The sequence below is a fragment of the Grampus griseus genome (genome assembly GCF_964374135.1).
Source record: "Grampus griseus genome assembly, chromosome: 2".
Lineage (NCBI taxonomy): Eukaryota > Metazoa > Chordata > Mammalia > Artiodactyla > Delphinidae > Grampus > Grampus griseus.
In genome coordinates this window covers 27,156,362-27,166,059 of record NC_139018.1, presented here as the reverse complement: position 1 = coordinate 27,166,059, position 9,698 = coordinate 27,156,362, and positions in this window count along the sequence as shown.

Sequence of the window (9,698 nt, the reverse complement as noted above, 5' to 3'; positions counted from 1 at the left end):
CACCAACAGCTCTGGTTGGCTTGAGGCAAGGTTTCAGCTCTAGACCTCCCCTGCTCAGCGTCTCCTAACCCCTGGGATTATGCCGATGTTGTGCTAGTGTGATTACTAAACTCTGCAGAGGCCTGGAAAAGCTGTGTCCTAGCACGTGGGCATCTGACTTCCTTGCAGCCTAACTATGGGAGGAGTCCAGCCCACGAGCCTCTGAAGGCACACTGCCATCGTTGGGCTGCCCACCCCCGAAGCCAGTGCCTGTGGATGCCCAGAGTACGGGAAGTGGGCTCAGAGCCCTGTGGGAGACAGGCCAGAAGACCTTCCCCAAGGATCAGCATCGCTTCCAGTGCAGAATCCTGCATTTTAACCTTTCGTCTCCCAACAAAACTTCGTAAATGAGGCTCCCCTTCCAGTGCACGGACTCGGTGTAGACTTGGGTGTGTGATGAGGGGCTACAGCAAGGAGGTTCTCTCTCATCAGTTTCCTTAGGGCTTGGTTCCTGGTAGCTGATGCTCAGGGTAGCTCCTTCCCCCCCCCCCCCCCCCCCGTTGTGACAGGCAAAGCAAAGAAGCCTATGGTCACTTCAGATGTGGCCTGCGTTGAATAGAATTCATTTTTCTTTCTTAGTCTTAGGAAGCGGAACTTTCCAGCTAGTTCTACCTGCACCAGGCCTCTCATGGGCCTCCTTCCAATCAGAGATGTTTCTCCCCCCACCCTGCTCTAGTGCTGTGATTTCCCCCCAGAAACCCCCGCAGAAGGCACATGACCAGTACTGAGCATCTTCAGATGACATTCAGAGCCAGAACCAGAAATGCAGAGCTCACATGTGCGGCTCGCATCTCTCGGAAGGACTTCTCTTCCCCTTTCATTCTCTACTTTCTAATGACCTGGGGCAGTTCCACTTCTCCTTTCTGATCAGTCTGACAGAGGCTATAGAAGTCTAGGGTGAGCGCCAAAGCTGACTTCGTTGCCACACAGGGAAATTGGAGGGGCAGCTGCAGATAGGTGTGAACTTCCAGAACCTTGACCACGGATGTCGCACCATCCAGGTTCTGTCCCAGCCTCCTACCCATGACAGGGATAGTTCCCTCAGGCTGGTGGACCAGTGACACACAAATGCCTCCAGGGCCCAGGCAGGGACTGTAAATACATGAAACTCACCGGGAGCAGGACAGTTGGGAGTGGCAGGGAGTGTGGCAAACCGAGGAGTGAGTGCTTACCTGCCTAAAGCAGACAGCCGCCCCTCGGTTCTATCCCCTGCTGCCGTGGGCAGCACAGGAAGCACAGGGAGAAATGGCCCCCAGACTGCAGCCTATTCTCTTCTCATCTCTCCTCCGGCTTCTCCTCAGCGGCCTCACGTGCATGTTGGTGGACATACCAGCTTACAAAACTGGTCCATCCACACTCCTCCCCCACAGCACCATCCCTGGGCCACCCCGTCAGGCCCAGGGGTGCACCTACCAGTGTCTGATCTACTCTGGCAAAGAGTTATCCAGGGAAGAGGACTACAGCTGCTGGAAGCCAGCTCAGGGGCACGGACAGGGGATTCCGATCTGCTGGGTATATGGAGCTTGGTCTAAAGAGAACAGAGGGCTCTGGGTAGGCATGTCCCCTTGGTCCTCAGCACTACTGGCCCCATGAGAAGGGTGTCGCAGGGGGAGGGGAGTCCCTGTAATGTGGGGAGTCCAGAGCAGGGGCCTCTTTTGCTCGGGTCTGAGGGTGGCCCTGCAGAGGTCTGCCAGTTTGTCACTCTGATCTAGGTTAACGATGTCTCCGTGGAAAGCCCAGGTGAGGGGAAGGCTCTGTGCAGCAAGAAATGGGCACATCGCTATCTATCAGTTTGAGATGGGGGTTCCTGGGGAATGTTTGTTTCCCCACCTGCCGTCTCACTGTTTATCTCCTACTCGCAGTGTTCTTCCCCAAGTTAGTGTCAAAACAAATGACAGGAAAGCCAGAATTTTTGTCTTCAGGTTGAGAAGTATGGGTAGGGAGAGAAAGGGAGGCAAATTCAACTCAAAGGTCATGGGGTTGCCATCTGCTGGACCCAGACTTCCCAGCAGTGTTTATTCATACCGCCAGCCAATGTCCCAGCTGCAGCTGTGGCTTCACAGTGAAGGAGCAGAGCCAGCTGGGGACCCCACTTCTCTTCAGGACAGACAGGCCGGCTCAATGTGCTGCCCTGGCCTCCTTCTCCCTCACAGGATGCAGTGCCCCCAAGCTGCTCAGGAATTCCAAGGGGGGAAATGGATAGTCAGGTGAACTAAGACCAACACTAAGGTGAGAAAGATTGAATCATCTTTATCTCTGGCAGAGGGGATTGGCATTTTATGAGGTACCTAAGGAGAGTAGTGCCTGGCCCAAAGGAACAATGCCTAATGGGGCATTTTAGTCTCGGCGGCCAGCGTGTATGTGATGGAATTCTTGCCATGTGGATGACAGGCTACCACACTGGCCTTGTGTGGGTACCAGGCGACTGGGGGCTGGGGGCTGGAGAGGAATATAGACGTATCCCTCCTGAAAATCTTGTTTCTCAACTGCTTGATGTGTGATTTGAGTTAATCTACTTCCAGGAAGATGGAATAAAAACTTGATCCTGGTTTAAACAATCTACCAGCAGGCAGAGATAAAGAGCCCCCTCTTAGAGGAGAAATTTACAGAGGCAAATTTCATTGCTGCTTAGGAAGTTTGTCTGCCTCCTTCTGGAAGATTCCTGGTGAGAGGTCAAGGTTAGGAGCAGTGGCAGAGACCGACAGTTGACCTCTCAATGCCATTCTCCCCTTTTCCCTTACTGCAGAACCCTCATTTTGTCTAGGAAGGTAGTGTGCCCAGCTAACAAGATTACATTTCCCAGACTGTCTTGCAACTAGGGATGGCCATGTGATGCAGGCCAATGAGATATAAGCAGAAATTGTTGGGTAGGGCTTATGGGAAAGCTCTTTAAAAGGTGGGGCCATCTCGGGACTTCCCTGGTGGTCCAGTGGCTAAAACTCCATGCTCCCAATGCAGGGGTCCCAGGTTTGATCCCTGATCAGGGAACTAGATCCCACATGCATGCCGCAGCTAAGAGTTCCCAAGCTGCAACGAAGATCCTGCATGTCGCAACTAAGACCTGGCACAGCCTAAATAAATAAATAAATATTAAGTAAAAAAAAAGGTGGGGCCATCTCAATTGGCACATGCCTTTCTCCTTTCTGGAAGGCGGGTGCAATGTAGGAGGTGGAGCAACCATTTTAGAACCATGAGACAAGCATGTATACAAAGGAGGAAAAGAGATTCCAGATCCCTGGTAATACTGAAGAAATGTGATGATACAAACTCTGGAAGGCCTGTCTCTGGGTTTCTTTTAATTGAAAGTGGATAAGAGTTTATTTGGTTAAGCCACTATGCATAGCAGTATTAAATGCCGCTTACCTTAGTCTGTCTAATGCAGGAGCCAAGAGAAGCAAACAACCAAACAAGGAATTTAAACCATTACCCCAAGTCAGTGGTGCTCAACTCAGGGTGATTTTGTCCCTCGAGGGATATTGGGCAATGTCTGGAGACATTTTTGGTTGTTACAACTTGGGAGACAAGTGTTACTGGCATCTAGTGGGTAGAGGACAGGGATACTGCTAAACATTCTACAATGCACAGGACAGATGCCACAACAAAGACTTATCCAGTCCCAAGTGTCAGTAGAGCCAAGGTTGAGAAACCCCACAGCTAGGGAATTCCCCGGCGGTCTAGTGCTTTGAACTCGGCACTTTCACTGCCGAGAGCACAGGTTCAATCCCTGGTCGGGGAACTAAGATCCCACAAGCCTCACAGCGTGGCCAAAAAAAAAAAAAAAAAAGAGAGAAACCCTGCAGCTAGCACTGTGCTTCCAGAGCACTAGACCTTAGCCTACTAACCTGCCCTGGCACCCTTGTCCATCCCTCTTCTCTTGGAAGCAGACCCTGTATCCTGGCCAGGCTGAAAAATTCATGTCCCTGACCATATCTTGCATTTTCCTTTCGCTAAGCCTTTGCTCATGTGCTGTTTCCTTTGCCTAGAATCCCTCTATCATCTCTTCAGTCAGTCTTTAAGTGAGTCTTCATTTTTAATAAGATTCCCTGTTGTTTCCCATATAAGTAGCATGAGGTGAATCTGATCGAAATGGCATGAGATGCATGACTTTACTGTGCCACCTTAGTTTTTTGAAATTCTACCTGTTTTTCAAAGTTCAACTCGATCACCACAGGGCCTGCCGGGAATGCAAGATGATTTTAAATGATACTCGGATAAAACTTATTTACTTTAGTCAGTATATATATTTTTTCCAATAAGGTTAGAGGTTTTCCATTTCTTATAATGATATACATCTTCCTTTACAAATAAATTTACTTTCATAATAAAGTGAAATGATTTAAAGAAACATGCTAAAAACTACAGTCGATTAGGAAACATCACTTGTTAATGTACACAGTATGTAAATATTTGCTCTGTTTTCTATGTTGTTGCTTTTTAATGTGCATTGAAGACAAGGACGAAAGGGGTAAAAGAGAGATGAATAAAACTTCCATGTTGACCAAAACCAACTCTCTCTCTCTTTCTCTCTAGATATCCATATCTATATATGGATATATATATAGATTAGATAGGTAGATTTAGATTTTTAAAGCCGGGAAATATAAGGTATAAATACTAAAGTTTGGAAGCCCAGCAGCATCTCTGAAATTTCCCCTTTCTGTTTTCTCTAGAGAAACATACAAGTCTGAAAAGTGAAAAACAACATATCTCATTTCCCCATCTGGAGGCATTTCCAGACGATCTTGCTACGGTGCAGTCATAGATCAGCTGTGGAGATTGGCTCTTCATAGCTGTGCATTGGAGCAGTGAAATTAGGTTAAGAGTCTCCTCCGTATCAAGTCCCGCCCCATCCCTATTAGTGCATCTTCTCTGAGTGAAGTCAGCATTATTCATATCAAATGCTTATCAACTGCCCACTGGCACAGGGCATGTTTGGGGTGTAATAGTTACTCCAGGTGACTATTAAGGTGAAGACCCAAATCCTTGATGGGACCCTGGACATCTTACATCCTCTACCCTCCAGCTCATCTCACACCACCCTCATCTCCTCTGTACTGGCCTCTGTCCCTTTCCCCAGTTCTCTGTCCTCCCTCCACCTTCAGAGTCTTACTCATGCTGTTCAGTGTCAACTGACCGCTCTTCATCCTGTACTCCCCCTTCATCTAGTTACCTCCTACCTTTTCTTCAAATATCGGTTTAGGGAAGTTTCGCCTGATTCCTCAGCTAGATCCGATTCCAGCTATCACATGGTTTCATAGCACCACACACACTTCCTTCATAGCCATTAACAGATTGAAATTTCACACATATCTGTGTGGTTATTTGGCTAACATTTGTCTCCATTCCTAGACCATGAGGTTCTATGAGGGCAGAACCTTGCAAAAGTTTTGCTCACCTTTGTATTCTCAGCCCCATGCACAGTAGCAAAGAGCCTGCCACACAGTAGCAACTCAATAAATATTTGTTGGCTGAATGAGTGAGAGAATGGATGGATGGATGGATGGATGGATGGGTGGATGGATGAAGCACAGTGCCTGCCTTTTAGGAATGTATAATCCAAGACAATTCTTATTCTGACAGTGGAATACGAGCAACAAAATTACCATTCGACCAACAACATATGGAGAGTAAGCAACATTCAGATCTTTTAAGAGCAGGAGTCAAGGGAAGGGACTCATTCCTGCAGAGATGGTAGAAATTGGGGACAGGAGCCCTAGATGGGGCCACAGGAGACATAGGTGAGCTGTGTCTCTTGAGTCACACTGTTGTCTAGCTTTTAGTCTTGTTTCCTCTGTTTCTTGTTTCCTTGTTTCCTTGTTCCTTGTTTCCTCACCAATCAGAGGCAAGGATCAAGATCAAAGTAAAAGCAAGTCAGAGTCCTAAACAGGACTCTAAAAGGACGTTTGTGTCTGTCTACCCTCATCAGTCTCTGTTCTATTCCTCAAAGTCCTGTTTCCATGATGATGTACAATGGAAGTTCGCCTGCCTCCCTGTCCAGCTGGCTCTCCATGCCCTCACCCCCTATACACGCATGTGTGTGTGCATGCACACACACACACACACACACACACACACACACACTTCCTCTCTATAAACCAGTCCTCTGACCCAGAAAGAAAGAAGACACATTCTTAAGCAACCTCTTCAATTGGAGCCTCAAATATGACTGCAAATACGTTGGTTTCTCCTGAGAGATAATGATAAAGACAAGACATCCACCCATATCATGGACAAAGCCACCAGTGGTGACTAATGGTGGACAGTCAAATGGCTGTCTAAATAGGCCATTCATAACCCATGAGCAAAGGCACAGACTGTCTCTGTCTTGGTTACTTCTATATCCCTAGTGCCCAGCAAAGGAGACACAATATTTGTTTGTTCGATAAATGAAGGAAGGGAAGAAGGAAGGACTTCTTATAGTCTTTTTTTTAAAAAATAAATTTATTTATTTATTTATTTATGGCTGCGTTGGGTCTTCTTTGCTGTGCACGGGCTTTCTCTAGTTGCGGTGAGCGAGCGCTACTCTTCGTTGTGATGCGCAGGTTTCTCACTGTGGTGGCTTCTCTTCTTGCAGAGCATGGGCTCTAGGCACATGGGCTCAGTAGTTGTGGCTCGCAGGCTCTAGAGTGCAGGCTCAGTAGTTGTGTGCATGGTGGAATCTTCCCGGACCAGGGCTTGTCCAGGGACACGAACTCGTGTCCCCTGCATTGGCAGGAGGATTCTTAACCACTGCGCCACCAGGGAAGTCCACATCTTACAGTCTTAAGGCTTGTCTACTTCAGGTTAAAGTTACGTATAGCCCCCTCAGATGCTGTCCCATTGTTTATCCCCAGGGGTAAGAAGAACAAAGCTGTAGGAACCGGAAATCCTGAGGATCCAGGCTGACTGGGCTGATCCGGTGGCCTCCAGGAAGTTTATTAGGATGGGGATCTAGTTCTGTCTGGGTCTAACACCTGGGGGCTGAAGACAGGGTGTCATTTGAGCTGTGACCTAGAACTGAGATGCAGGTGCTTAGAAGGGTCATTTTTCACCACCCAGAATCCATGCCTCCTTCTTTTGGTAAAGCACCCTAATTTCCTTTTCAAGAGCTGCCTCTTTCCCATGTGTAGAGCTGTCAGTCAGGTGCCTTGCCTCATCTGTCCAAGGTGTAATCCTGTGACCCAGGCTGGTCCAATCAGACTCTGTCTTTGGAATGACTCTTGAGCAGAGCAAAGGCAAGACCCAAAAGAGAGAGGGAGCCTTCCACTCCCATTGTGAACCCTGACTAGAGAATTCTACGGTAGAGAACTATCCTGAGCCCTGCCTTATCTTGAGCCTTTTCTTCGGCATTCCTTTGGATTCTGTGAGCCACACCATCTCCTTCCAACAAATTCACTTCCTCCTTAAATCAGCCAGAGTCACTTTCTATTAAGAAACCCCAAACTCAGGAACGATGACTCATACCTGGGTTTACCAGGAAGGCAGGGGGCACTGGATCCTAATTCTCAGGGGCCAACAGGAGTAGACTGTATTCTGAGAGGGTTCTGGGATGCCCTGTGCCCCAAGAGACGTGGGCGTTCAGCCATCCCTGCACCATCCCTCCATCCCTGGAGTGCCTGACCTGAATAAGACCCATCAATGCCTCTGGCAAGAACCAAAGGCTCTAATTTGAAAACCATCCCTGAGATGGACTTTGCAACTCAGCCTCCAGGCTGCACTCTCCATCCCCCTTAGTTGATTCTGTGTGGAGTCCAGCCAACCTGCTCAGGGGCAATATTCAAAATTCAGGCCAGGCACTGGCCAATCAGATTGGATGTTGATGCTAGAGCAGAGTGGCGTGTGCTCTGCACTGCAGCAGGGAGCAGCACGAGGGCAGGGGTTATTGACCAGTGAGAATGTAAATATGTTAACGCTTTAACAACCGGTCCAGCTGCACTGGGCGCACACCACCTGGGTATCAGCTCGGCACCTACAGGACCGGGAACACCTCTGAGGGAGGACTCTCTCCAGTGTGTATAATTCTGCTCTCCCCTGGGAGTTCCCTGGTGGTCCAATGGTTAGGACCGGGTGCTTCCACTGCAGGGAGCCCGGGTTCGATCCCTGATCAGGGAACTTAGATCCCACAAGCCCCGTGTCAGGGCCAGGAAAAAAGAAAAAATTCTGCTCTTCACTCCGTTTGCACACCCCATCTCTGACCTGTCCCTACCTAGTCCAGGGCTTTGCATTTGCCAGAGCAGGTGGTTAGCATACATTTGTAAATAAAAAATAAAAATCCCAGGGTAGAAGAAAGAAAATGACGAGAAAGAAAAGGGGTAGAAGGAGGGAAGGAAGGGGAAAAGTTGAGTCTGTTCTAGGAAAATCACACTGGACCTTCCCCCTACCTTCCCACTCCCTCAACCCAAAATGTTTATCTATGTGCTTATTAGAAATAAGCATCAGGGGTGCTCTTGAAAGAGGAAAAGAGGCACAAAATAAGAGTGATAAAAGAGTAAGGGGACTATGCTGTTTAATTTTCTTACTGGGGGCAGGGATGATAGTGACTGCCACTTATCAAACATTTACCTTATTGTCTGTTCACTATTATTTTAGGAACTATTATTATCCCTATTTTACAGATAAAGAAACAGACTCAAAAGAGGTTAAGTGGTTTGCCCAAGGTTACACAGCTATGTGCAGATATGGGACTCAAACTTGCCCCTGTTGCCTCCGAAGCTGGAGCTATATACCAAGCTTGAGCGCACGTGAGGGAATTTCTCAAGTCCCAGGTTACAGGCAGGATTATGGGGACAGCAGCCTTGAGTTGGTGCTGCCACCTAGTGAAAAGGCAGAGAACTGTGGAGACAAACCCCCTCCTTCCTTCTCTTTCCGGGATCCATCCTCACTTTCCAGCTTGAGAGAGACCTGGAGAGTTTGCATTCTACCTCTAGCAGCCAGCCATTTCTGTGTTTCTGCGATACAGAGAACTGACCTCTAGATGCAAGCGGGTGCCTCATCAGGCTTCAGCATAGCGCCGTAGAAACGTCTTTCGAATAAATGAATGGCCAGGGATGCAAATCTCTACAGGTCTGGGGATCAACCTGGTCTCCATAGAAAACATCTGAAGACACTTTACTGTGAAGATCCGGGTTGATCACATCCTGATCTAGGGGCAAGACTTCTGCCTCATTGTGAGTCCTGCACGATCCGTCTCATTGAGCACCTTCTACTCCTTGGGCCCATGTTCACGCAGCATGTTTTGTGTTATCTAATTTCATCCGACACTCAAAGAGATCAACGTGGCAGGCCCAAGTTCACAGGGCAGGGACTGGAACCCAGATCCTGGGACTCCAAGTGCAGTGTTTTTCCTGCTCCACCACTCTGCCCTGCCACCCAGCTTCCCACCAATTCGACTCACCCCCCGAAACCTTGTTTTTGTCAGCCTAGTCATCCAGACGTGATGACTCAAGAGTTGTGGGGCACACCGCCAGGGCGAGGAGGCCTGTGTCAGCACAGCGGCTTTCCTGACCTTTAAGGTAGCAGGGAGTTACCTCAACCTGAAACGTGGGGCTGACAAGCGATTTCGGTCTCGACCGTAATAGGACATCATAGCTGGGCAGATAAGCAGAAGCAATTCCCGCTCCCTGCGCTTCCCACGGCTCTTTCTGGGTCTTCACCCAAACCCAAAGTCACCTGAAACATGA